Source organism: Pseudochaenichthys georgianus, chromosome 16 (genome assembly GCF_902827115.2).
Source record: "Pseudochaenichthys georgianus chromosome 16, fPseGeo1.2, whole genome shotgun sequence".
In the NCBI taxonomy this organism is placed as follows: Eukaryota; Metazoa; Chordata; class Actinopteri; order Perciformes; family Channichthyidae; genus Pseudochaenichthys; species Pseudochaenichthys georgianus.
In genome coordinates, this window is record NC_047518.2 from 14,422,949 (window position 1) to 14,428,948 (window position 6,000).

At 39.3% G+C, this 6,000-nt stretch overlaps 1 protein-coding gene across 2 annotated transcripts in view; it reads right to left on the reverse strand.

Moving 5' to 3' along the window:
- Nucleotides 1–5,391, reverse strand: part of LOC117461602 (plectin-like) — a 161,761-nt gene extending 156,370 nt beyond the window's left edge. The window contains exon 1 of one of the 2 annotated variants that reach the window (XM_034103548.2): nucleotides 5,020–5,391. The gene's annotated coding sequence lies outside the window, so the exon portion shown is untranslated. The remainder of the gene's footprint in view (nucleotides 1–5,019) is intronic. The other variant, XM_071205808.1, reaches the window with a different exon arrangement.
- Nucleotides 5,392–6,000: the final 609 nt, after the last annotated feature.

A 6,000-nucleotide genomic window follows, 5' to 3' on the forward strand; every position in this document is an offset into this window, starting at 1 on the left:
GGGGGGCCAGAGATATGGAAAATCCAACCAAATGGCCCCATTTTTTTTGCTAAATCTGTCTAAAAAGGTCAAATATCACTTGTTTTGCATCAATCTTGATACAGAGTACTTATTATATGTTGTACTTTGGATTCCTAAAGCTTTTAGTCTACTAATCCATCATCCAAGGTTAGTTTTCACTATAAGTACAACATATTTTTGGACGGACACTATAATTTACAGTTTTTTACCATGTTCAATCTGAATTTTCTTTAAAATAAAAAACATCTATATTTATTTGGACTTTTCTACATCCAACTCACAGGTTTATCATTACTTTGAGAAAAAAGATTATTAATTTAACCCTTTTAGAAGGGAAGATATGGTCATTTGTTCTGGGAATGTCAATTTCGAGCCTGAAACCTGAAAAACAGGCTCGGGTTTAAGGTGTAAAGATATAGCATGGTGATGCCAGGCCTATCACAGCTCAGGATAATATACACACCAGGGTTTCCCACACATAGACTATACTTGGGCGGGCCGCCCAGGTATATTAACGGCCGCCCAAGTATATTTCGCGACCCATTTAGGTTTTTGTTTTTTTTATAATTTTTTAATAATTTTTTTTTATATAATTTTTTTTTTTTCGTCCGTGACCACGACGCCATCTGCGATCGATTAACTTGTGGACAATGATCCCTCGCTCCCTTGCACTGATCTCGCCTCCTTCTGGCCTGTTAAGTGGCCTGCCTCACACAGGGTGACTGGCTGTCCACATGATGTGGCCTGCCGACATGGCCACTGTCATACAGATCATAAATCAAAGCCCTTGATTGGTCTCTGTGTGTCATTCAAGCTCGGGATAAGCTCAGCTCAGGTGAGGTAAAGGACTCTCTGAGTGTTTAGATAGTTAACTTATAAGTTCTCAGTGGGTCTCAAACGGTGTGGTCACCAGTTATGTAAACACATATTAAGGTGAAAAAAGGTAAGATACACTTTTAAAACTTGTTGAGAGAAAACTAGTCTTTGCTGCTGCCTCAAAGAGGAGCAGGGGGAGAGGAGGGAGACAGGAGAGGCTGATTCAGGAGCACAGACACACTCACAACTATAAATGAACCAAAAATAAATTAATAAACAAGTTTCAGTGTTTTTTTCATATTGGAAATGGTATGTTATTGGTTATGGCCATGATTTTATGATTATTGAAATGTATACAGTTCTGTTTAATATAGGTGTTTCCATAGATCTAGTCTCTATATTTTCCCCTCAAAATGCACCAGATTGATGCATTTAACTCCAAAATAAAAAATAAAATCTTACCGGGGGGGCATGCCCCTGGACCCCCATAGAGGATTTGAGGTCGACCCCCACTAAAAATCACATGGATAGGTTCCTAAATACATTTATAAATACATTTATTTTTTTAAATAGTAACCCATTTCCATATGTTCATGTGTGGGTAGTAGATTTAAACTATAGGGCTATCATTATGGGCCCTGCCTGTACCTGTTCGCTCTGCCATCGCGTGAAGGGTCTGCTAACAAGCGACCAACAGAAAGGTTAATGTTGTTGCACGTCACCTCACCCCCCCGCTACCACCACTACCGCTATTTCAGATATGTGGGAAACAGATCTGTGGGAAACACTGGCAGTTAATGGACCAGCACCAGAGGTGTTCCCATACACACAGGCGTTGGAGCTGTTCTTCATGAAATCCCAGAAGGATGAAGTGCTCTGACAAACAGTGCCATCTTTGCGCAAAATGATTATACAGGAATGAAAAGTCAATAAATAAACATGTTGTTAAAAAAAAAAATTTCTTTTTTTCGGGCACCCCCCCCCCCGCCCGCTGCCACCACCCGCCCAAGTATATTTCAGATCTGTGGGAAACACTGCGCACCCTTGTTTTGTTAAAGTACAACCTACACTGATAAAGCAAGTCAAAACAGAGGAGTTACATGAGTCATTACCAGCACTCATAAACATTGTCTGTATATCTGCCAAATAAAGTGTAGGAGTGTTTCCTGAAAGGCTCTCTTAAGGTGACACCGCCTATGACTTACTAACACTTTCTCTCAGCATGCATGATGAGACAATACAGAGAATAATATTATCATTTTCATTCACTGGAAAATGTAAGACAATTGCGCTGTTTTGCTTCCATACAATGTCTCCTTTCAGTCTAGGCATTTATTTTACTAAACTTTATTTTTTTACTTATTTCTCTAAAATGTGCCAAACTTTAGCATTAGATAAAACTTAACAGCATTTTTAAACATATTTTTTCAGAAAACGTTTTATACAAAAAATAATGCTTGAGTGCTTGGAATGCTTGAGTGCTTGGAGTAATTGGAAACCCTGTTATGGAGACAAAAAACAACAAGAAAAAGAGGATTAATAAATATAAAGTCTATGTGTCTTGCAGATATGTAGGGGATATGGTGGGGGCTTTTGCAGGTCTTTGCCCAGGGGGCCATTTTCTCATAGCCAAAAGGGGCCACAGTAATGACCAGAGGTGGGAGTAAGTCCTACATGTACAAGTCATGAGCAAGTCTCAAGTCTTGACCTAAAAGTATCAAGAAAGTCCCAAGTCACTGTGGTGAGAGTCAAGCAAGTCAAGTCAAGTCATTGCTCAGGTCAAGCAAGTCAAGTCAAGTCATGTGAAATTCTGATGAATAAGCCCAGTTTCCGCATTTAAATCAGTTAAAAGACAGTGGTTATGAAAATAGATTCAACCCACACTATGATCTTCATTACATACACAGTTAATCATTTGAAATCTAATTTCAACCGATGACAATAATATTAGATTAATATTAACCCTAGAACTGCAGACAATATAGCTAGGCCTCAATCAAAAAGTCTGTTCAAAAAGGCAGAATTCCAGGTAAGAAAATCATATGGCATTTGCCATTACACATATTTAATTTAAATGTCTGTTAACACTAGAACCGCCAACAGCATCAGCACCTACATAGATATCATTTTAAAATAATTGAATTTGTTCCTCTTCATAATTTCCTTATAAACTAAGTAGGACGATTTAAAACTCACTTAATCATAACAGATCAAAAAGTTCAGATTCATTTTACAATAAATCAAGGAATTATGCACTTCTACAAACAAAAACGACATAATTAAAACATTTAAGGCGAGACACGGCAGGCAAAAACATCGTTTTTCAAGTAGCCTACTGGTCAATTTTGAGATGTTGTGCTATTTTGATTCCATGTTTTCTTTCAGGCTTTTGGAAGGAAAACGTACAAAATACACATTTAAGTGTTTATTTTACTATAGTTTGTCTATTTGCGTCTGTAGATTTCTCCTAAATTCACTAAAAATTAGCATTCTAACGTAACATAAAGTACCGCGACCGCTGTGTGCACCATGTCAACAGAGGTATCGCTGGAAAGCTGTGTCTCTCCTGCACAATCTCATCGGATCCAAATATAGTCATTTCCTTTGTATCAGCAACCAATCGTGAAAGCACAAAGGGGTCTTAAACCAAGAAGAAACGAAATCTCATTGGCTGGTGTCAATTTCTGACAACGTGATTCGTTCAGATGCGTCACGTGGTGTGCTAAAACACTTCCTGGTTAGCTTTCAGCTAGAAATTGAAATCTCAAAATGCCAAAAGAACGGCGAAAAAAACGTTCACAGAGAAGACGACAACAATTGTCACTTGCACGAAGCAAGGTTATACAAAAAAAATGACCCCGAACATGAAATACCTTCACGGAGTGCGTCGATGCGCAAGCTGTCATCCAAAGAACAGGAGGGTTTAGCTAGCGCCTTACTGCAATCTTTAAAGGTCGTTTTCTCAAAATGAGATTTTCTCCTACTCTGACTTCGAAATTTCAACTTCAGTAGCACGTAGAGACACCAAACCTTCCAGTTATATTCCTATCAATATTATGAAGGCTTTTACAGAAGGGTTTGTTCATATATCATTCATAGCCTGAATTATACAACATTGTATACCTAAAAACATGGCGAAAATGGATATTTTCGGGCTGTTTTCTGATTTATGGAGTGATAAAAAGAGATATCCAATATCCCTTCTGTAAAAGCCTTAGATACTAATATGACTACAAAATGAAACAAGAATTTTGAATCTGGCTATATCCAAAGTTCAGATTTCGATTCCTGAAATGTGTTAAAATATGTGCATATTTAATGAGATAATGGATAATTTGCATATTTAAACATGCTATTTCAGAAAACTTGTAATACAAAAGACAATTGCCTTATTGTAAGTAATTAACAATTACCCTATTCACCTGGGGTGTCTCGCCTTAAACAAAACTACTAAAAGTAGATGAACTACATTATTCAAAAGCTTACAGTGACTTCTGATAATAACAAAGGGGAAATAAACGAAGCATCTCTCTCTCTCTCTCTCAAGTCTGAAGTCATGAATACCAAGTCAAAGTCAAGTCAAGTCTTTTATCAATGTTAGTCAAGCAAGTCTCAAGTCAAAAAATATGCGAGTCAAGTCATGTGACTCGAGTCACATATGCATATACAGTCATAAATGACTGTAGCTGCAGGATAACACGGAAAGCAAGTCTACTAATTGGCTCATAATTGTTGTAATGTCAGATTCTGAGATGTCATGATAGGTCTGTGGGCTCTCAACTATAACTAGCAATCTAGGTGATAAGAGCTGTCCCAGTGTGTTTAATGTCATGTCGTTGACAGTATAAAACTGTATATTCTATGGCGCAATTAAATTATGCATGCATGACTTTGCTGGGCACCTTCAGGACTCCATACTCTTGCACTACTAGTCTGCACCTGCGACAAACTGCTCCCAAGCGCACAGTGCAAAGATAAGAATAATGGGATGACTCAGTAAGGCGTTTGTAAATCGCTTTGGATAAAAAGCGTCAGCTAAATGCAATGTAATGTAATGTGAGGCAAGTTAACACTAGACTATAGTCCTGTCTCTTTAACCTAGCAGTTTTCTTGAACTGCTCACCAAAAAACCCCCCCACACACACACACACACACTGAATAGCAGTTAGGAAATGGTCTTACCTTACTGCTGTGCTGGATCAGTGCGTAAAAAGCGTGTCAAACAGCCATCAACACCAAGACCAACAGACGGAGCGTTAGGATGTGTCCTGCTAGTTATCGCCAGCCAAAACAAATAAAAGTGGCCGCATTGCATGTGTGTGCCAGTAATGTTGAGGTAGCCACTCCTTTCACAGGAGGCAGGGCAGCCACCCGCCGTGCAGAATCCGCAGTCATCTGTGGTGTTTCCCTAGCTCTGTGTACCCCTGCTCACCTGACATCCCTACCCTTGGAATTTTAATGTCGCATTCATGCATTTGTTAACTGACAACTCTCGAACTACAACACGCTGCTTTTAATGTTCATATTTGCAGAGATACGTCCTTGGCGGGAAGCTTAATCCAACGAGGTCCCGCTGTGAAGCTACTGTTCCCGATCGACAGCAATTAACGGCGGTTCGCCTCCAACAGGGTCTGCTTCTGCTGCTGCTGCTGCGGGAAAAGCTGCATGACTCACTGTTCGATTAGTTTGCCTGGATGTCCCGGCTAGTTTCTCATAGGCAGGGCCGGTCTTAGACATTTTGGTGCCCTAGGTGAGATTATGACCCCCCCAAGCAATACACAATAGAATATACAAAGAATAAATGAAAAATCTCTACAAAAGACCAATACACTACAAAAACTGAAACGTATTGACATGTTGGTTATATACATAAAGAAGGTTTCAAATGTATTAATTATTGTATGAACATGTTTTAATTCGGGGGGGTGGACATCACATCCTCTAAGGGGGTCCGGGGGTATGCCCCCCCGGGAAGATTTGTTTTAACATTTTAAAGTAAAATGCTTCAATCTGGTGCACTATGAGCAGAATTACTAGAGACTAGATCTAGGGGGTACAACTCTAAACACCCATGTTACGACTGCTGCCTTCCTGTCGTCTTAACTGTGTTAATCTGTGTTGTATGTAAATAAGCTGTGCGGTTGCCCTGACGTGATTGGCTGC